Source organism: Phaenicophaeus curvirostris, chromosome 3 (genome assembly GCF_032191515.1).
Source record: "Phaenicophaeus curvirostris isolate KB17595 chromosome 3, BPBGC_Pcur_1.0, whole genome shotgun sequence".
Lineage (NCBI taxonomy): Eukaryota > Metazoa > Chordata > Aves > Cuculiformes > Cuculidae > Phaenicophaeus > Phaenicophaeus curvirostris.
Window position 1 is genome coordinate 25,702,877 of NC_091394.1, and position 23,604 is coordinate 25,726,480.

Sequence of the window (23,604 nt, forward strand, 5' to 3'; positions counted from 1 at the left end):
TATTTTTTTTAGAAAAATGGCACGGTAACAAGCTAAACTGCAATCTCAGAGGGCTCAGATGAAACCACAGAGAGTGGTTATTTTCTTCACTGAACTGCTTACGCTGTTAGGTTAAAAACGTTTTTCCTCGTGCTTCACCAGTTTTATGACTAATATATACAAGACAAATTCATACAATAGTAGGTATTTTCACGTTTCCAGAAGTTAATCTGAAAAAACTACCAACATCACTACTAATCCCCCATTAATATTTTTTCCCTGTTTGACACTTGCGATGCCTGTTTTTATTTTATTTCAGTCACTGTATCTGGACTTGACATTTTGCTGTGGGTTCCTTTTCATCAAGTTAATCTGTGTTGGTTTCATGTTTCTAATACAGCAAATTGGACTTAGCACAATCCTCCTTGGATCATATCAAGTCCAATCCTTTCATTGTGATACTGTAGAGGGTTATGTGCACATTAGTTAGGAGAGATTTAACAAATAGTAACAGAAGATTAAACCAATGGATGTCAGTATTGCTCTATCTAAAAAGTGTCAGAAGGGACTTTCTCTGGTTGTTAAAAAAGTCTTCCAAAATAGTAATAACAATAATAATAAAGCCAAATTCCATAAAACAGGAGCTAAAAAATGTTGTATTTGGGAGTGAGGAAGAAAGTAACAATCAAAACTATTTAATTATTAGAAAATCTAATATAAGTCTAGATAGATCACTGGCTGTTTTTACGCTGCTCAGTGGTATTTGGTTTATTTTCAACTGCTATCTCTGTGTGAAAAAGACAATAAGAAAAGAAAAGCAAGATCATTACTGTGCCTACTATCACTTCCTAATTTAAGTGACTGCTGTCATTTCCCTAGATCTGTAGCCATCCACAGGAACAGAAACAACCCACTACCTAAGCACAATCTTTTTGCAGATGAGCCACTCAGCAGTTTAGTAACATGCTATACTAGCACGTGAACACATTATCCAGATACAGAAAGCAGCAAGGCTGCAAAATACCAGTGTGTATGTGTGTGAATCTCTTTTTACTACTATATATAAAATTATTCGGTTTTTAAACACTTATCTACCATGATAAATTTTTTATCTTTCAAGGAAAGACAATTTCTTGAGCTTTGGTTGTATTTGGGCACATTAGTACACAGTGCAACACATAAAACCTCTGTAAAAAAAAAATAAAATTCCATTGCTTTCGTTCTCCCTTTCCCATTGTTGTGTCCATGTAAGGATTAGATTTGCCGTATGTCCATCTGATCCTGGTTTCCAAAGAAATATATTCTCAGTTCTTCCACAGGAAAGCAGGAGACTGCAGACTCCAAGTCAAGCTTCTTAATCTCTGCCATCAATTGACGTTACACTATGTAAAGACACATTCATAGTTCCCAGTGATCTATGTGGGATTGAAAATACTGAGATATTAGTGCTGTTTTCCAAGATAACTCGTTTATTTATGAAAAACTGGAAGTACGAGATCCTCTTTTTTTGGGCAAATCCAGTATCATTGATCTGAAGGTAAAGTTCATGGAACTTTCTTTTCTGGCTGTGCCAACTGTGCTTCTGCCTCCTAAAATATCAGATTTAGACTTGGACACTACAGTAGCATGCTAAAGATATTGTCTTAGAATAAAAGTTGCAGTTTCAGTTAGTAAATAAAAAAAAAAGTTAATTATAATGAATGGAGATACAGATATTTAGAAATGTCACACACACACAGAGCTGTGCCAGCTTCTGAAGTCAAAGAAAATTATTGAACTAGTAGAATTGTTCATGAACAAGAACTTCAGAATCACTGAATGTGCACTTGATCCCATTTCTGCAGAGTACTTTGGTACATCTCTGCTAGGGCTTTATTCAGCTAGAATGAACCAATCGTATCCTAGAGATATATTAATTTATTCAGGCAGAGTTACTGCAAGTCACACTTGCAAAATTAAATCAAACTAAGTTTGAGAGTTAAATTTCAGTGGTGGAAAAGTCATTCTTTGTCTCTAACTCCTGTTTCTATTGCTATGATCAACTATTTAAAAGCCAGTATTTATTTATACTGATAGCATATTGGTATCCAAGGCAAAGTAACTATTCAACCATACACTTATCCATACACGTATCAGTGACTAAAGTGCCATCATAACCTATTTTTAACATTGTCTAATACTTCCCATTAGAAGAGTCCTTTTATGGTTGCTTATAAATTTACCAAACAAATTCTTTAGGATTAAATTTTCTACACTGATGGTCTGCCTCAGGCAGAAATAATTTAAAAACATTTCAGCCAAAATGATACTGAGATTTCAGAGAATGAAGAAAAATTATATAGCTGGAATTTTCTCACAGAAGTAAAACAACCGTCATGCTTTGAAGGCAGAATGTGAAACTCCACAGGGTACAGCTGGCCTTTGAGTCAGAGAAGCTTACCAATGGGGACAGATTAGGTCAAGGAGCATTAAAATAAAGGAAGAGTGGTAGGAGCAGAAGGAGTGAAAGCTTGAGGATGTATTCTTCTTGGCCAGCAAAGGAAAAAAAAGATCTATTCCTGCTTAAGAAGAAGGAAGTGGCAGAATAGGGGTAAAGACATAAATTCACGGAGACCGAACAAGGAAACCTGGTGTGGGGGGGGAGAAAAAAAAACAACAACAAAGAAAAATAAATTGAAAAGGAAGCACTCAAGATAAAATGTCAGAAAGAGGAATACAGACCTTACCAGGGACTGTGAGGCTATTTTTTGCCAACTGTCTTCAAGGTAGGCAGCTTTATCCTCTGAAATGATAGGTCTAGTGTGATATCTACTCAGACTACAGTAGCCATGCTTTCCTAGCTTTCTGGTTACAAACTTGGCAGAGATTCCAGAAGTCAAAAGTTGCATTTGTAGGAAGACAAGCAGGTATAAGAAGGATGAGAAATTAAAAATCTGGAATTAGACCCCATTTTCCTAAGTATCACTATCAGCAAAAGTCTGTAAAACCTACTGGAATTGTTTCCACTCAGTGCTGGCCCACATGGAGTAAGAAAGCTCATTAGCTGCTTCATGAGCTCATGAAATAATGATCTATGTGGTGTTTTTAAAGACTCCAAAACTAGCAATCAAAAATATGGAATATGATGATCCTATTTCTCCCTATTTTTATTCCAAGTTTGATATATTTTTAACCTCTTTAAATTTGTACACAAAAAACTGACAGTAAAACACAAGCACTTCAAAATTAACAATGGCACAAATTGTTTATCTATGTATAATCCAAACAAAAGTATTATAGTGTATATATGAAAAGAAGCCAATTTATTACACACCTATTATTAGTCTCCAAATTACTTTCCATCTCCTTTCATACACCCCCAAAAGTACCCTTTGTCATTGCACAAGATGTGTATGGGTAGAACATATTGGTATAGGGGTATATGGGTAAATCAGAGCACGGCAGGAGTAGTCTAGAAAAGATTGTCTTGTATGGAGTAGAAGCCAGAAAAATTGTAGTGAATTGAAGCTGAATGGGGAGGAAAATAGAAGTTTTGACAATGAAAACATTCTCCTTAGAATCAGATCATATCTAATCCTCTGCCACCTACTCCTGTATGAAGCTGAGCATGTCACTTGAACCCGATTTCTTTCATGGCTGTTTTCCTGTTGTGTCCTATTATTGCTAAGCTTCTGACTGAAGAGCTGGATCTGATATAAAGATATGCTGAACACTCACAGTTTCAGCACACAGTGTGCTATAATAAGAGAAAAAATTGTAAAAATGAAGTTGGGTGCCCTGTATCTTGTCACTAAGTCAGCTTTTGCTTCTGACCATCGTCTCTATGCCTCAAATTCTATTTTGTGGAAAAGGGCCCCATATCAAACACTGAGAGTATAAGCTAATAGTTAGGAAAAAACCAGGTATTTTAATGTTAAGCAACACAGAAGTCCATAAGAAAGTTCTACAAAAGCGGTATTTTAAGTGTTCCTCAAACAAAGCCATTAACTACATTTAATAGTAAAACTAAAGCAGAATTTCTTCTAATTAAAAAATAAGTATGTTCAATACAGTAATATATCACAATATTATGATTCTTATGCACCATAACATGTTAGCTGCAGGACAAGCACATAATTTTAACATTTCCTGTGTTCTGCAAGCTTGAATCTAAAATCTTAAGTATTCTTTTACAATGACTGCATGCACATCAGTATTTTATAATTTCATTATTTATTTACTAAATGACCATGAATTTACTAGGTACCTAGGCATAAAGTTTAGTTGGAGAGCACTAGCTAGCAGTATAAGACAGGGATCAGTGTTGACCCCAGTCCTATTCAAGATTTTTGTTAATGATTGGGATGATGTGACAGATTTTGCCTTCAGCAAGTTTGCAACTGATGCCAAACTGGGAAGAGTGACTGATATGCCAGAGGGTTGTACTGCCATCCAGAGGGCTCTGGACAGGCTAAAGAAATGGGCTGTCAGAAACCTCATGAAGTTCAACAAGTAGAAATGTAAAGTACCACACCTGGCAAGGAACAACCCCGGGTACCAGTATAGGCTGGGGGCTGACCAACTCGAAATAAGCTTGACAGCAAAGGACCTGGTGGTTCTGCTGGATACCAGGTTGCACATGAGCCAGCAATGTGCCCTTGCCAAAAAGAAGGCCAATGGCTGCATTAGGCAAAGTTCTGGGCACCCCAGTACAAGAAAGACATGGACATATCGGAGTCCAGCAAAGGGCCAAAAGGACAAATAAGGGATTGGAGCACCATCAGATATGACAAAAGACTGAGAGAGCTGGAACTCTCCTCTCCTAGAGGAGAGGAGGCTCAGAAAGGATCTTATCAATGTATATAAATACCTGAAGGAAGAGAGTAAAGAGGAAGGAGCCACGCTTTTTTTCATGGTACCCAGTGACAGGACAAGAGGCAATGGGCACAAACTGAAACACAAGAGATTCCTCTGAAAATTGGGGAACACTTTTATTCTGTGAGGGTTACCAAGCACTGGCACAGGTTATGCAGAGAAGTTGTGGAGTCTCCATTCTTGAAGATATTCAAAAGCTGCCTAGACACAGCTCTGGGTGGCTGACTCTATATAGTCTTGTTTGAGCAGGGGTGATGACCTCCAGTGGTCTCAAACACAATTCTGTGATTCTATGAGAGCATCCATACAAAAATACGGTAACAGTAGATCCCACACAGAGAGATTTCTTCCAAAAAGAAGACATGAAAGGATGGAAAACAGAACATTAAAAGGTGGCTAATTAAAAAAAAATAAATCAACAAAAAATGCCACCAAAACCACCCAGGGAAAAAGAAGCAATAAATAGAGAGAGGTTGTAGGTCATGGTAATAAAGGAACAGAAGCTACTGTGTTAAACAGCCTAAGCACTGAACACATAGATAGTACTATGAACAAAAGGTTGTTCATGAAGGAAAGAAGAGCATGTGCATTAAGAAAAATAATTATACAGGGAAGTGCCCAGTGCAAAAACTTATTCTTCTAAAGGTAACATCACCATTCCATTTCATTCAAGTAATGTTCATACCAGCTGCAACTCCTGCTCTATTTCTCTAATTCTCTAATAATAATTTTCTCTAATTCTCCATGCCTTGCAGTGCCCCGATTTCTGTTATAAATCTCCTTTGATCTTTAGTGATGGAGAAAATAACTCAAGAAAGTTCTTTGAGTTCTCTGAGCTTCTGGCATCTCATTTTAACCCAAACACACTTTTTTTCCCAGTTATTGAAAACCATAAGTGTACCTAGCTGTCTCCAAAGAATCAACTATCCATTCTTTCATTCATAGCAGTTATTCCAGAGGGCACACATCCTGCTATCTGCTAAAATTTTTTGGTTTTATAAATCATCTGCCCTCCTACTCCTGTATCTGAGCATTCAGATGTTCTAACGCTACAATTGAGTTTTAGTACACCAAACTAAGAGTTCATAGTTACCTAGAAAGCAAACATGATATAAACAGAGCATAATTAATACAAAAGACTCCACACAAAAGATGAAATTATTTAAAAGGATGTCAATAAAACATCTATATTGTATATAACTGTGTCTATGGTTTATATAATTATTATGAAAAACATTTAAAACAAACATAGAGACAAGTCTTTATGGATTATTGGTAGCATTCTTCAAATCAGCTGTCTTTTTTTAGCATAATGAATAGACAGGGTGCTTTTAGGAAAGAAAATTGTATTAACACAACAAAGCAGAGAACTTTTGATAGAACACATACCCTCTGATTTGGACATAAGGTATTATTTCTGTTTAATATTATGAAAATAAATATTACAGAATATGTATTTACTTGACTTCACTAAAAGGTCTTTCCCCTTTTCAAGTTAGTTTGTTGGTTGTTACTTTTCTGTTAGTACTGGCTAAAACATCATTAAGGTTTACTTGCAGATATAAGTCAATATCCTGTGTAAACACAATACTGCTATGCAAGATGTCCATAGTAATAGTAATGTGAAAGTTATCAGTCTCCCTTTCCCTTGGTCTTTACATTGCTCAGTTTCCATTCTGTGACAACTGCACCAGAAAACCAGAAACAGTACACACAATTCCAACAATTTGTTTGATTCCTATCTAACATTAATATATTTCCCCGCATTCACAGGCGAATAATATTTCTGTACATCGGGTCTATTCAGATGTTTGCTTCAGCTGTACGTTTCTAATTTTACTGCTGTATACCAATGCTGTTACACACCTATCTGTCTCTGCAGGTTTGTCAGGATGTTTAGTGCTATAGCATTACACTAAAATAAGAATGTGCATGTATATGCAATTGACAAGAAATGAACACATACACAATAAATCCCTCCTCCCTTGATAACGTCTGGAAGAACAGATTAAATGTATCAATTTTGCATTTGGCAAATGTGATGGTGATATGTGAATAAAGCTAAACTGCTAAACAGTTTTAGATCTGTTACTCACACTTGAAAGAAGCTATATTTCTGCAGAGAATAAAATCAAACTAAGCGTATTTTTTCAGTCAAAATAATAATAACAACAGGAATTGCATTTGTAGATAAAAGCAGACAGTAAAGCGTAACCCCACTCAGAAAATAAAGACAAAAATACAAAAAGAAAGCTGCTTGCAAAATGTGTATAACACTGTAGCTATAGGATATTTGGATTTAGAGAGATTTTGGGACGTTTTAAGCTCCTTATTCATTAAAGTGTTCATATGAAATTAGCAGGACGCACATTGACTCTCTTTTCAGCTTTAAAAGATTATATAAAGTGCTATCTTGCAGTACCTTCTTATTTATCAAGAGCTACACTTTAAAGTTAGGATAGCATAACAGAAGTGAAATAAAGGACCTGTTCTTTCTTAGGTTGTCCCTGATATGAGTCAAACTTCCAGTGTTCAAAGAAGTACACTTGAGAATTTTTTTTCCAATGAATGAGAGTAGCATTAACAGAGTGCAAATGAGATGAAATAGAAATAAAACAATTCTTTCTTAGCAGCGATTAATGACTCACAGTTACCAAGTACAGTTGTAAGCAGTAGGTCTAGAAGTCCCATTAGCAGACTTTTCTATTCCTTCAAAGTTTTCACCAATACATTCTACTAGTAGGAATCAGTCCTGAGCTTGTACTTGACCTTTACCTTGAAACACGTCCTAAGTAGACCTTAGACTAGGGACTGGATGAGAATTCATATTCTGACTGAGAGTACAAAACTATGGAACAGCAGAGGTTGCAAAATACTTTTTCTTTTCTAATTAGCAATGAGTCAAGTATCAATTCTTGGTTTGCAAACATTTTCACAATCTCTTCTTTGGTATCTATAATTGCACAAAGATAAATTTAATGGTTAGTGAGAGGGAAGCTATCTAATAGCAGAAAAGTGATATAGCATTTAATGTTTTATGTCCTACCAAAAATAGCAGTAATGATGACTCTCCTGTTTAAGAGTACAAGATCAGCTTGGGCACTGGTTCCAAATAATTCAGGTAATATTTCTATCTATTCTAGATAACATGGGCAATAATTCAATCTACTTCTGACAACAGGTAGAGGGGGGACTTCACTATATGACTTCCTACTCAGTACCATAGTTCAAACAGAAAACCATACAGTTAAATTCCATGTATTTACATACTACAGAAGAAGTAAGACCAAGCTTAGGATCTTTACCAAAAAGCAAATCACGTTAACAACACACAAATCAAATACTTCCAGAATCTGGTTATAACTATTTCATAAGCATCATTCACAAACCCAAAACTTACCTATGCCTACAAAATATTTGTGAATACAAACTGACTGTCATGCCCCCAATCCACAAGCTACACATTGATGTCAGGGCCTTCTTTCGATCTGCACAGTGGAAAGAAGGTGGTTTGTTTATCTCTGTCACGATCTGGAGGCCAACAAGGTCACTCTCAGAGTGAAAATCAAAAGCAAAATTTATTCTGGCTTTGACCAAAATAAACAGACCAAAATACTCGGATGCAGAGACAAGATATTGGGATGCAACTGCCCAAAGTTGCAGAAAACAGATCTCAGATCCAACAACCAAACCGACACCAGTCAAGAAAACACTATAAGGTGAATGATATATATAAAGAGAGAGAGAGAAAGAGTGGAGGGAGAAAGAGAGAGAAGGGTAAAGGAAAGGGTCACCAAATCAATGGGTACCCAGCAGTTCCTTGGGAACACGTGGTTGCTGCAGCAACAGCTTCTTCCAGGCTGCATGGTCCAGGTTGGTCCGATTGGAGCGATGGACATAACTGGCATGCCTCCTTATGAGTTGTTTTGTCAGGCCAGTCCATGCCTCATCAGCACATTGGGGTGTTCTTACCACTTGTGTGCAGAAGCTCCTTTGGCAGGGTCCAGACAGGGCAGTCAGGTGGTTGTGAGGAGGTGAGGGGGACAGTGCCCGCCGCTGCATCTCCTCCCACAATAGCAGCCAGCTCAGGATCCTGAGCTTGGCCGGGCCAGGGGGAGTGATGCTTAGTCCTGCACTTCCCCTGCCATTGAACTGGTACCAGAGATGAGGCCCTCAGGCGATATCCTAAGATTATTCTTTGGGGATCACCTGTTGCTGCACTTCCTCCACTATTCATTACCTGTGCCACAAAACAAGAGCACAAATGACCAGCCTTCAGATGAAATGTTTAAGGCAAACAAAGAAGTAAAGATGGACTTTACAGTGACTAAGATACAGTCCACTAAGCAAGAACAGGCAGGTGATTCGTAACAGCCAGCATGGCTTCACTAAGGATGAGTCCTGCCTGACCAATCTAGTGGCTTTATATGATGGTTTGACCACATCAGTGGACATGGGAAAGGCAACAAATGTAATCTATCTGGGCTTCTGTAAAACCTTTGACACAGCCCCCCACAACATCCTTCTCTCTAAATTAGAGAGATATGGATTTGATGGGTGAATTATTCGGTGGTAAGGAATCGGTTAGAAGGCTGTATCCAGAGAGTAGTGGTCAATGGCTCAGTGTCCAAATGGAGATCCATGACAAGTGGTGTCCCTCAGGGGTCCATACTGGGACCAGTGCTGTTTAATATTTTCATCAATGATATTGACAGTGAGATTGAGTGCACCCTCAGCAAATTTGCAGATGACATCAACGTGGTGCAGTTGCTTCACTGGAAAGATTGGATGTAATCCAGAGGGATCTGGACAAGCTGGAGAAGCGGGCCTCTGCGAACCTCATGAGGTTCAACAAGGCCAAGTGCAAGGTCCTACACATGGGTCATGCGTAATCCACAGTTTCAATACAGACTAGTGGGAAATGTGACTGAGAGCAGCCCTGAGAAGAAGGGCTTTGGAGTGCAAATTGATGAGAAGCTCAACATGAGCCTGCAATATGTGCTCGCAGCCCACAAGGCCAACTATCCTGGGCTGCATCAAAAGAAGCACAGCCAGCAGCATGAGGGATGTGATTCTCCTCCTCTGCTCTGCTCCCTTGAGACCCTACCTGAAGTACTGTGTCCAGTTCTGCAGTCCTCAACATAAGAAGGTTATGGAACTGTTGGAACAGGTCCAGAGGAGGTCCACAAAGATGATATGAGGTTTGGAGTACCTCTGCTGTGAGGACAGGCTGAGAGAGTCCTGGAGGAGAGAAGGCTCCAAGGAGACCTTATAGCAGTCTTCCAGTACCTGAAGCTGGAGGAAATTCTTCACAATGAGGATGGTGAGGCACTGGAAAAAGTTACCCAGGAAGTTGTGGATGGCCCCTCTCTGGAATTGCTCACTTCCAGGTTTATGGGGTCTTGAGCAGCCTGATCTAGTGGGAGGTGTCCCCATCTATGGCAGAGAGGTTGGAACTAGATGATCTTTAAGGTCCCTTCCAATCCAAACCATTCTATGACAGTAGGAATTGTGTGCACATGCAGTCTTATTGTCATTGTCAGAATTCTCGTGAACCTCGTGGTACCTGATCCATTGAATAAACGAAAGGGTTAAAGAGGAGAAGGAAGGACTACTGTATGTTGAAATTTCTTTTTTTTTTCTTCAGTGGAAAATCAGATTGTAACTAAGAAATGGGATGTTCAGAGCATGGAAGCAGTCAGGATGCTAGGTAAGAGCTGTTTTCGACAAAATGCATAATTACTACTAGAAATTTTTATCTCTGTGCTTAAAGCATTCATCTGGGAGGCAGAAAGTATCAGTAAAAAATGATTTCTTATGTTTTAATTATATGGCAAAACCAAATAAGCTAATATAAGTATATTATATATATAAGTAGAAGTGTGTTTCTCTTCTACTGGATGACAAATGCAGGTTTTATACCATTGACTCCATTGAACTCCAGTTTTCTGTCATTTTAAAACTATTTCTTGGTCTGATCTTGTAGCTGCCCCTTATTAAAGAGTTTTTACTCACTTCATCATCAGAAGTTTCAAGTTTCTTATATTTTGAAAAGAAAATCAAGAAGCTAGAACAGCATTGTGTTAGACCCCAAACATAATCAGATGGCAGACAATGAGTGAAAAAGAAATAATGTAAAACTGTTCCGTGATAAAACTGGGAATAAAATCTAAATTTTCTGTTGCACAGGATGGTGCACTTTGGCATTACAATAATTCCTCCTAATCTAACAGGCTACAATTGTCTTCTTCCTTTCTGCTTGGGCCGTCAAGAGATCTGACCTTTTCAAGGTAATGATTAATTTCTCTTCAGAAGGATATCCTTAAAGCCATTACTGTTCTTGCTGGCTTTCAAGAAACTGAAGCACCAAGAGGTATTAAATACACTACCCTCTGCCACTTAGGTTAGACAATGACACTATCAGGAAAGTCTTATCAGACCCATCAGACTCCTGGAATGGTCCTTTATATATGCATCCCTTCAGTTTCATCTGCACTTGTATTGATACGATAAATAATCCTAGAAAAGTTAGGCTCACAACAGAGACTTGTTAATTATGTTTCTAAATCAAGATGTGAGGATGCAATCTCAGAATAAATAGAAATAAGTAAAAGCATCAGTAAACTATAAATATGTACCATAAAGGCAGAAATCTTGGGAGGGTGGCAAATGCTGTAAAGACTAATATACAATGTTACTGATATATTTTAGACTAGAAGTAAAGGAAAACAAAATGGGAGAAGTCCCAATCTAAACCCCCAAATTACATCTTACATAGGCAGTTGTTAAAAGACACATACCAAGCAGCAGAAGGCAGTTTAAGTATTCATGTAGTAAAGGAAACAAGGAACCAGAAGAAAAGAACCAGCACTTTTTGTTAACATTGAAGTTTACCCTAAGTTCTCTATCATGAAGTCAAATCTCATCTGTATGTTTTACTCTGAATTAAGGGGGAAAAAATCCAACAACATGCTCACATAAAATACAAAGATTATGCTTTAAAAAAAAACAACAAATAGTCAATTTACTGAAAATCTGCATCTATACTCAAAGGATGCTGTTGCACACACCATCTTTCCCTCCATAGTATTATGACTTAGACTTTCTCAGGTGAGCAAACATCTTTGCTATAGGAATAACAGTGTCTTTCTCTGAGGAGAGGAGAAAAAGACAGTCACCCATTATTGTTCACAAAAAAAACATTATTAATATCTGGGAGCAAAACTGACGTATTCACCTGCTTTACACATTCTGGTTTGTTTGGGTTTTTTTTAGCTGTGGTGCTGTGTTTGGGTTTTTTCCTTTGTTTTGTTTTGGGTTTTTTTTTTCTGGAAAATTCAGTCAAATCATCAGCTCTTCTATTCCAAATACAAGACCAGAGACAGACCAGTCAGGAGACTCGTAGTAATTCAGGTATGAAATAGCACCCTAGATTAGAGTTCACACTCTTAATATTTCAGTGGGATGCAAAAAAGAAACAGAACTCCAGGCTGCAGGAGAATGATTTTCCTTACCCAGCAGGAAAGACTTCAGAGTGCAGGTATGTGCTCAACTCTAACCTGAGAGGCAAATTACCTGAACTGAACAAATGTTCCCAAATGTTCCTCCTTCTCAAGCCTTGAAACTTATCTTTCTGCCTTGAGAGAAGAACCTTTTCAAGCCAGTCTACTCTTTATGGATTCTGGCTAAAATATCTGCATCTACATTTTGTGCTGGACTTTGATGATTAAACTCTCTGAAAAAGAAACATGTTGATTGTCAAAAGACAACTTTTAGCCAAATAACAGCTTATTAAATTGCAATTCAAAATTATATGATAGCTACAGGCAGATCTTATTTTAGAAATGGACATGATTAGAATAGGCAAAGTATATAACCGAGGACATGACTATGAAGGTACCTCACACTTTAGTCCGTAGTTAATATGAGAAATCTTCATCATTTAATGTCCTGTTAGTGGTTTATATAAAATCACTATGTTGCTTTGGACAACTGCCCAATGAATAAGTACTCACATCATAAATATGCACACATAAAGATCGTTATCAGTACTAATTAGAGTAGCAACCTTGTTGGCAGACTCAACGGAAAAGAAAAGATTTGCTTAGGTGACAGCATAACATCTGATGCCAAAATAAAAATGGATGAGCAAACGCTGGCACAGAAAACTGCCTATGAAATCAGATAAGTTTAAAATTCACGAGGTTGTACACAAAGTACCCAAGCATAACCCTATAGCTGGGGAATCAAGAGTGGGAGGGGAGAGAAAAAGATGATTATACAAAGTGGTTTAGCTTGTCACAGTGAGACCAGGCTCAGCTCAATTGGATCACTCTGTAATAGTGGACATGCATTCAAATATAGACGATTTCTTACCCTCAATCAGAAAATTTCATTGTGCAAGAGTGAACAGTGAGTTAACATCAAGTTTCTTGCGCAACTGAAGAAATCTGCAACAGAATTGTTTTAGTTACTAACTGAGGCTTATGGTAGAAAGATTCCAAAGACAAAGTCAGTGCTCAAAAGAATCCATTTTTTGTTGTGAGAAGATGTGAAAGCAAAAATGATGGAGATCCTCAATAGCCTTTCAGAAAAATGATCAGTGGAAATGCCTTGAATATTGGCAGCATCGTACGCAGCTGTGTGTCAACTCCAAAGGGAACTATTGTGAAGGTGATCATAGTTGATTTTCCTAATTTGTTAAATAAAAAGAGTTACAGTCACAGTCTCGGGATTTTTTTTGTGTCAGACCTCATATAAATAAAAAAATGGATTGATAGAGAAATACATCTTTTGGATTTGGTTGTCCCTAAATAGAACAAAAGCTAAAATACAGAGTGTGTTGCTTTCTTGCTGATTTGCATGGCTTAGTTAGACTAGAACAGGGGAAAATTCTTACAAGTAATTTAAGACACAATTAAACGTATGCTTTAAGGTCACTCTACATATATATATGGCTTTATGTTTTTTCTATAAAATTTTACACTTTTAGGAATAAGAAACAATGAAAATGTTATTTCTGTGTTTTGATAGCTTTCTGACAACAACAGATGTGAACCGTTTTCAGTACTACCTGAGGCTTAGGAATTGTCACTTTAATATTATTCCAAAAGTAGATGTAAAACTTTTCTGGACTTTATATACATTTTTTATCACAATGTTGTTTTCAAATATTTACTATCCTTTAGCTTTCTAGAAACATATTCCTGTTTAATGAGATGTTTTTATGTGGGTGTCAGGAAGTGACTTAGAAGTTACAGGAAGTGAATTTACCTTCAAGATTTGACCCTTAATCATTTCATCACAATATGGCCTTTATGGCACTAACAGTAACATAAGACTCTATAAAGTGATTCACACTTCATTTATTTAATGCTTTCTCTTTTTGTTCAAAATGTCACAACATAGCATGAAATGAATTTTGCATACAGCTTTCTAAAAGACCATAAAATTTTAGCCTCAGGACAGTAGCATTAAAAATAAAATAAAATAAAAATAACTTAAACAAGGAAGACCTAAAACAGCCAAAAGCCTTTTATGGCTTATCTGCAAACTGGACATCAGCCAAGAAGCTTGGGTGCACTCTCTTGTTAGGTCAGTTATTGTGCTATATTCTCATCTCCAAGAAAACAAGTATTCAAAAGTTTCAAGTTCTGGCATTTTTTAATTACATTACTATGCAGTATAACATGAAGTTATCAGGTATAATGAAGGCCTACGGGATACTATTAGCACAGTTTTTTAAGCTAACAAGTAGTTCTTAATATTCATTTTGTCGTAAATGCCATATGCAGAACAAGTAATTAAGAGAAGTGGACCAAAGAACAGAACCCTGAAAACAGAATATCATTGTATAACATTTTGACATACTATGGTCCTTGATTAGGTTTTGCTTTCAAGTAAAAAAAAAAAAAAAAGAAAAAAAAAGAATAAAAAGGGAAATTTCTTCAAATGTAGGCCTCAGGACAATTACACTGAGTAGAAAATACAGTGCACTCAAGGGGATTACCACAACAGCTTCCTAGGTTTCATTGTTAAGAAAAGAATAGCCTTGAATTTTAAAAAATTGGAATTAACTTAAGTAAGTTAAAAAAAAAAAAGTAAAATTTCACACTAAACTGTGGAGCTGTAAGATGATGCATAGGGCATCACTTACTATTAACGGGTTTTCTGCAGGAAAAGAATGTGAGTAGTGAGAGAGTAGTAAGAAGCTCCTTCTATAGGTATCATACAAGTGCTTGTAATTTGTAAAGGTTGTCTAGTCCAACAGCAACTACACATGGCAAGTTCTAGAGATAATCATCTCTGTTCTATCTCTGTCATTAACCCCTTTTGTGAATTCTGGTCAATCACTTATCCGTGTTCATCACTATGATGTAGATATTAATTATAGAATAAATATATTTCACCTTCAATCTGCACATTGCTTATGCAAGCTTACAGTTTCCTCACATTCCTTCTGCATAATTAATCATTCAGCTTCTCAACTAATAATTTCTTTTCCACTGAAACTCATGTAATGCTGGTTAATTTTGACTGGAAACTTACCTGGTACTGTGTTTTTTCCTCTAATTGGATAAGCCAAAATTTAAAACAATTATTTTTTTTTACCAGCCACACGTATCTAAAAATTCCTAATTACCTTCCACAAAATAGTCATAGAAACATAATGGGAAATAGTGCATCATATTGAAGAATACTAAATGACTTCTGTAAATACTACCAAATAATAATTTTATTATTCTTTATTCATCACCCTTCCTAAGAACTGTAAGAAATGTCACACTAATATTCATACCGTGTTATCAGAAAGCAATTGGATGTTAAAAATAATAGCAATAAAAACAGATTTACAATGACTATATATTTTGAACAGAGTGTATTAAAATGCATATATATTTTTATAAGACTATTCTGAGATTTTTGTTTTATTTGGAGCTGGAAAAACAATTCTAAGGTTTGCAATAAGTTTAACAGACTTGAAAGGTCACGGTTCCTAATGAAATGTGAAAAGACTTTTCCCAGAATCGAGGACTCCATATTGAGAATCTACACAAGGAGAGATGGAAACAGTGCCTGCAGAGAGCAGCAGTTAACTTCTCACTGTGTCAGGAAACATATACGTAAGAACTACTGGCCAAAATAAATAAATAAATAAATAAACCCAAAGCATTCTAGCCCATGGAGTTGAGGTCACTGCAAAGACAGGATTAGACAAACCTGCTATGGATCACCAGAAAGGCAAAAATAAAAATGGAATGAGACAACTGTTCTGCTCATTACAGACATGCTGTTTTCCTCAAAAAGGCATTCTTTCTGGGTCAGACTAATAGAAAGCCAGGTTTTCCAGAGAAAAAAAGATGCCTTGTTGATCCAACTTTCACATCATACTGGCAAGGTACAATTATGTTATTTTATAACAGCGTGATATATTTCAAAGGCCCTTTGGATTTAAATCCTTATTTCTCACTTGAAGACTTTGCAGATATAAAAGACAGAAATTAATCCTGTTAAAATACTCAGAATATCAAAAGCAACACTCCTAGATTACAGTTATATTCTGAAGTTCCTGTCCTTTTAAATCAGTATTTCTTACTTTCAAGGTATATAAATTAGAAATGTCCTTTCAGATTCTGAGGGAATAACAACTGGGAGATGCAAGAATGTTGTGTGTTATTAAAAGATGACTGAAATTGCTACAGAGTTAGCCTGGTAGGTTAATCTCTGTCATATGACAGAGTTATTACATTTAGGTCATGTACCTAATGACCTTCCTTGTGATACGATGAGAATGTACACATAAGTGAACTGTCATACCAAGATCTACTTTGTTTTATAGTTTGGTTTTCTGTGCATCTCTAATAGGGTATATTTTAAAATACAGAACCATTTACTAGTCTTGGAAGACTTCAAAAAAGAAGCTTGAACATACTGTGATGGAAAGCAAAAATAAACAGTAGCTCATTTTATCCGTAATTTATGTAGCATGTTTTAATGATGTTGTATGGTTTATGGTTGTATTTATCTCAACCTTATTTGTAAATTCTGAAATTTGCATTTAGCTTTGTTTTCAGGCTAGGAATCAGCCTTTTACATTCTCTAGCTTTTCAACAGGGCTTCATAAAACCAACTGCAGGCTAATCCTCAGAAAAAGGCTATTTCATTATCTGCTTACCTTGAGTATGAGCAGTTCTATTCCATGTATTAGTTAATTTCTGAAAAATCACTATCCAGTCTCTGCTTCAAAACTTCCGTTGGATTTGTATTTACCCGTGGAAAAGAAGAACAAAGAGCAAAGTAGGATAGAGAGACAACACATTACAATAGATCTGTTTTTTAAAAACATGAGAGGGTCAAATTTTAATATGTTAACCAAATTTAGGAAATGTCTTTATCTAAATCATATAACTAATTAAAAACAATAGAGCATTTCTAGTCTAAGCGAGCATGCACAAATCATTATACCTCTCCTCATCAGTGCATAAGCAAATAAATAAGTAACCAGGGAACGCAAACTTATTTCTTGTATGTGTGAATGACCCATTCAGGATAATGGCACAGCGTATCTAACATCAGTTGCTGTTACTTTTTCATGTGAAACACAATCTAGAAGACTTCCTCAGGGCAAAAGAACTTATAAAATTATTTGGTTTAACCTATTATAGTTGTGACATTTTCTAAAACAATAATTCTCTAACTGCTGTTCCCAGAGCCCAAGTTACTAGTCAGCAATACAACATACCTGCAGGCACATGCAATAGGTTAGGGCTCAGTTACAAATGCCCTAAAGCCTGTTAATATGGCTAAGTGCTTTTACACCAGTGCATTCTACAGAAAACTGACAGAGACACTACATCTCTTCTTTTCTAGTTAAAAGGATATATAGTGTGGGGGGTTTTCCTCTCAAGAATGAAGAGAAGTGTATGCAAAAGTGTACAAGATTTTTTTTGTATCATTATTAGATTTTGTTCTTATCCTTCCCTTACCAGTTAAGTGAAAGAGTGGAGAATTAAAAAAAAAAAAAACAAAAAAAAAAACACCTGGGTCTGAATCATTATGTACACAACAGTAACTGGTTTCTAGTTTAAAAACTGAACAGAGCCAGAATGCAGCTAAGGAACTGAAGATAAATCCACACTGTACTTCATCCTGAGGTGCATGCTCATCTTGAGATGAAAATACTTACAGCTTTTCAACAACCAAAAAGATGTATGTTTGACTAAAGTAAACCTTTAAGTTGAGTGACAAGGTGGAAGATATTAAAAAGATTTCCGAATAAGCTATGCTTTTTTTAATCAAATAAAATGCAGCCACCTACATATACAATTTTTCTTAAACTGTTCAGAGGAGTTTTGTCAACATTTTTCAAGGTATTTCTCTCCTCCTTTCAAGTCATTTAGATACATGTGTACACATCACATTTTGTGGTATATATCATTTTGGCAGTTTACAGAAGTAATCACAGCACTGCATTAGCTCTTACAAAGGTTCTGTTTCACGGTACACTAAAAAAGTTATGTACATAAAAGTTATCGCTTAACCCCAACCAGCAATGACAACCGTACAGCTGCTCTCTCACTACCAATCCCCCAACAAGGAAAACTCATAGGCTGAGATGAAGACAGTTTAATAGGATAGCAAAAAGAAGAGAGAATAATGAAGATGATGATGGGCTTGTTTAGCCTAGAGAAGAGAAGGCTCTGAGGAGACCTTACAGCAGCCTGTCAGTACTTAAAGGGAGCTTACAGGAAAGATGAGGAGGGAATCTTTATCAGGGAGAACAGTGGTAGGAAGAGAGGCAACAGTTTTAAGCTGAAAGAGAGTGGATTTCAATTAGACATTAGGAAGACATTTTTTAAGGGGAGAATGCTTAAGCACTGGAACAGTGCTCAGAGAAGTCATGGATGCCTCATTACTGGAGGTGTTCGAGGCCAGGCTGGATGAGGCTTTGAGCATCCTTTCTAGTGGAAGATGTCCCTTCCCACAGCAGGGGAGGTGAAACTAGATGAGCATGACATTATATGGTTTTTAATAGCTCTATGGCCAGCTTGGGTCAGCTGCCTGGCTTTTCTCCCTCCCAGCTTCTTGTACAGCTGCTCATTAGCACAGTATAGGAGTATTAGAAATCGAAAAATTTCTTGATTTCTTAGCAACAACCAAAAGCATCAGTGTATTATCAACATTCTTTTCATACTAACTCTAAAACACAGCATTTGCTGGGAGACAATTAATTAAATCCCAGCTGAAACCAGGACAATAAAGTAAGATGGTTATATACACGCATGTACATAAACATCTATGAAACTTCCCACAGAAAAAATGTTGCATTACTAGAAATTTAATAAAATATGTCTATTAATGTCAGCAGTTTTTTGAATGGAGGGGTGGGAAGCTGTGCAATCTGCTCATCAGGTTGAAACCCCAAACCCCTTTCCACCATCTTCCAGTGGTCCTGGCTGACTGGGGAAGTTCCACTTGACTGGAGGCTGGCTGATATTATACCCCTTTACAAGAATGGTCAGAGGGAGGATCCACGAAACTACAGGCCTGTCAGCCTGACCTCAGTGCCAGGGAAAGTCATGGAACAGGTGATCTTGAGTGCTATCATACAGCACATGCAAGAGAACCGGGTGATCACACCCAGTCAACACCTTCTATGACAAGGTGACCTGCTTACTGGATGAGGGAAAGGCTGTGGATGTAGTCTTCTTGGATTTCAGTAAAGCCTTTGACACAGTTTCTCACAGTATTCTGCTTAGGAAATAGGTTGCCTCTGGCCTGGACAGGCAAACACTCTCCCGGGTGGAAAACTGGTTGGATGGCTGGGCCCAAAGAGTCTTGATAAATGGAGTTAACCCCAGCTGGAAGCTGGTCACAAGTAGTGTCCCCCGGGGCTCTGTGCTGGATCCAGCTCTATTTAACATCTTTATCAATGACCTGGATGAATGGTGGAAGTGTCAATCTTCTGGAGGGCGGGGAGGCTCTGCAAAGGGATCTGAACAGGCTGGACTGCTGGGCAGAGTCCAATGGCATGAGGTTTAACAAGGCCAAATGCCGAGTCCTGCACTTGGGGCACAACAACCCTGTGCAGTGCTACAGACTAGGAGAAGTCACCATCTCTGTAAGTATTTAAAAGACGGGTGGATGAGGTGTCGAGGGGCATGATTTAGTGGTTGATAGGAATGGTTTGACTCAATGATCCTGGAGGTCTTTTCAAACCTGGTGATTCCATGATTCGATGAAATAAACAAATTGAACTTTACAGGAATTAGAAATACAGTTTATTCAAAGGTGATTAATACAGTATCTTTCTTATTCCAGGAAATAATATTAGCCTATGCCTCAAAAACAAAGGGGAAAGGGAGGCATGTAGCAGCCAATGACAGTGGGTGTCTATACCTCTGATTCTGCTGTGAGAGATGTTGACCAAAATTTTTCTTCATGTCATGTCATTTGTATCATTTCTCTTGAATGACAATTTTCTTGTATCTAATGAAGTGTGAGAGCATACAAAATCTTTAGTATAGTTTAGCTTAAAAAGTCAACCATTAAGAAGAAACAAATGCACTGTCAATTAGGCTCCTACAAACTTCTCAGTCTTCCATCAACTCAGAGAATAGTTTCTTAGGAAAAACAAAAGCTAACCACATATCATTCTAATATCTTATTTTATTTCAGCTCTGAGGTTAAATGTCAAACAGAATGAATGACCAAAAGAAAGAACTACATTCTTTCCTTTGACAGACGTATAGCTTTACTTAAGAAGCATTAACAAGTTGAAAAATTTTGAATATATCTCAGTCTGCTACGGTAAACTGAGCCATTAGTTACAAAAAGCTTTAATGCTATTACAACAAGTGAGATGAAGCAGGGAGGCAACACCTATATAATTTGTCAATTTGGTTCCATTATTTCAAAGAACACTTATTCCAGATTGAAATATAGCACTTTGTTTGGGTAGTAGAGCAGTGGGGAGGGAACCTACAAAGCACAGTTGACAGGAGGCATTATTAGGATATTCATTCAGCAATGACTGAAAAACATTCAATGATTTGGCTACCCAGGAGGCACCTCCAAACTGATAATACGAGCATGCCAATTGATTTTTCAAGCTGCGTTTTTAGTAAATATTTAATAATAATATAATAGTCAAATAAAAGCTAAGAGGTTAGGACACCAGTAAATACTACCATCAGTTATTTGTTGCTAACCATTGCCTGGATTTGCACAACATAGTGTGCAGTTACTGTCTGCATTACACAGGCTATTGATATTAAAGTGACATTAATGATCATGTGCAATGAGAGAAAGGTGACACTTGAACCTGAATTACATTATTAAAAAAGATCAAAAGGATATTTCACCTTTCCCACAGGTAAAGACTGGTTTAATTTAGTCAAAGTCAAGATCTTTTTAGTGGGATATAATCTATCAAAAGTCATCAAGTCCCTGTCTATGGAAACAGTAAGTTTTTCACTAGGACAGTAAGAATTCTTTTCATTCTCTTCTGTTGCCAGGCTTTTTGGGGGGGGTTGGTTATGTTTGGCTAGTTTTGAATTAGAAAGTTACTCCTTTTAATTTATTAATATGTGCAATTTCAGTATGATTTCTTCATTTAAATTCTTGTTACTCAGAGGCCTGCTCCCCAAAAGTCCAATATTGTACATGTTAATAACCATCAAGTTATTTTTGTTTTCTGAGAATATTTACTAGTGACATGGAGTAAGAATACTCACGGGCATCTCTTGGCTTAATTTGTGACTGCCTTCTGCATCTGTGGTACCTAATTGTTTATAATCTATTTGGATTAGTCATTGGTCCCTATATTTGAAGCTGCCTGGGAAGGCTGCTGACAGTGTTCACCTTCTTTTTCAAACTATCAGTGCGCTCTAGGCTATTTAAAGACTCTGGAGACACATATTCTAGAATTCAGAGAAAAAAAATACAAGACTGAAATGAAACTGATGCCAGCAAGTTTTTCATATATTTAATAATGCAGAATCTCTCACCCAAAAGGGAAAATATTTACATTATTATTGGCGTCTTCTCCTACTTTATTCTCCCCTTTTCAAACTAGAAATATCTGGGTACATCAGAGCTTCTGTATGTCGCTCAAAATAAGAAAAGGAAAATGTATGACAATGTAAACTTGATACCAGTCAAATCCAAGGTTATCAGATAGTTGTCAGAAGGTAAATAAACCTATAGGAAAACCACATTTTCATTTATCGCCTTGCTTTGACTCTTGGCCTTCTAGACTTTCCATCATTATGAGTCAGATAACCAGTTAGCTGTATGTTACTTCCTTTTTTGTCCCAATATGGCAACAAAAGACTCAAAAAGAAATAATTACCAAACCAGAAGTGTTGTCTAGCACCTTAAGCATGATTCCTCAAAGTTAACCATACTGCCTTGCATTGCAGAAGATAATTTTCTGAATTATACCAAGCATCCCAAAGAGACGCTGTGGCTGCGCTGACTGAAGCCAGCATTAAGTATAATCTCTCCAAGGTTCACTCCGCACTGACTTCCTTCTCTGTACACTTTGTCAGCCACCCTCGAAGTCCCACCACCACTGCACAATGCTTAGTTTTTTTTCTTTCTTTGTCGATCAACTGACCTCTACTTCTGTATGTTCTCATTTAAGCTAAAGTAGAACTAATTCTCTAATTTTTTAGCTAAGCCGTGTCTAAGTAACTTCATTTCCTGAAAGTTACTAACACATTTTTCAGACAATATCTGCCTATAGAAATGATAACACCTGATGTTTATCACCAAGGTAGAGAAATAACTGCTTATCCTTATTCCTATGTAAATCAAGGCCATCCCAGAGGTGGTGGTGAAGAGGGTCACAGTTGCACCTGCAAAAAGGAGCAGACAGGATAGGTGACCCAAAGCTGACCAATTAAATATTCCATGCCATACACATCATGCTTAGTATAAAGCTTAGGAATCATGAGTGTCAAACCCTTTTCTTTGATGGCTGACATTCAGGGAGGTCCTCGTCCATTTGTCTACTCCTGAATCCAATCTGTGCATTCCTGAATCCAATTCCTGAGTCTAGCTCCAGTCTTCCATTGAGTTCAGCCTGGGACTTTCCCTATGTTTGCATTGCAGTGTCTGTGGGGATGTATAGTCATTGGAGAAGGCTGAAATGGTTTTGTATATTTTATAATTTTCTTATTAATATGATTGTTTTCTGTTTTATTATTACTGTTTCATTTATGCTGTTCTATTTTCCAGCCTAGAAGTCTCTCTCTCATTTCCTTTTCCCCTTTTCCTGATGGGGCAGGGGTAGGAATTCGGTCTCCAGCTGCCTGGCCAGGCTGGGTGGTAAACCAGGATACTCAAGGTGAATGCTACTCTTACAGTCTCTATGACTCCTTTCAAAAACTTTCTTTTCTACTTTCTCTGACTAAATGCCTGACATTTTCCAAGCGGAAACTGAAGTAAGAACTTCTTATTTCTTATATATCTTCTTCCTCCCTACAGACACAGGAGTTTCTCATCAATTTTAATCCTTTAAGCTTTCCAGTGATCCTCTTGGACTTAGCTACTTCTAGTCTTAAATTTCCCTCCACATTTTATCACCTAATGCTTGCTTTTGTGTATTCATTCACAATGCATTCATGCATTACTATACCTCACTTATGTCTCTTTCAGTTTATAAACTCCCAGAATTTATTTAGTGGAAAATCTGTTCCTGGCAAATTATAAATTCTTCATTAATAAAAATTATAATAAATTTCAGTATTAACTATTGTAAAAAAA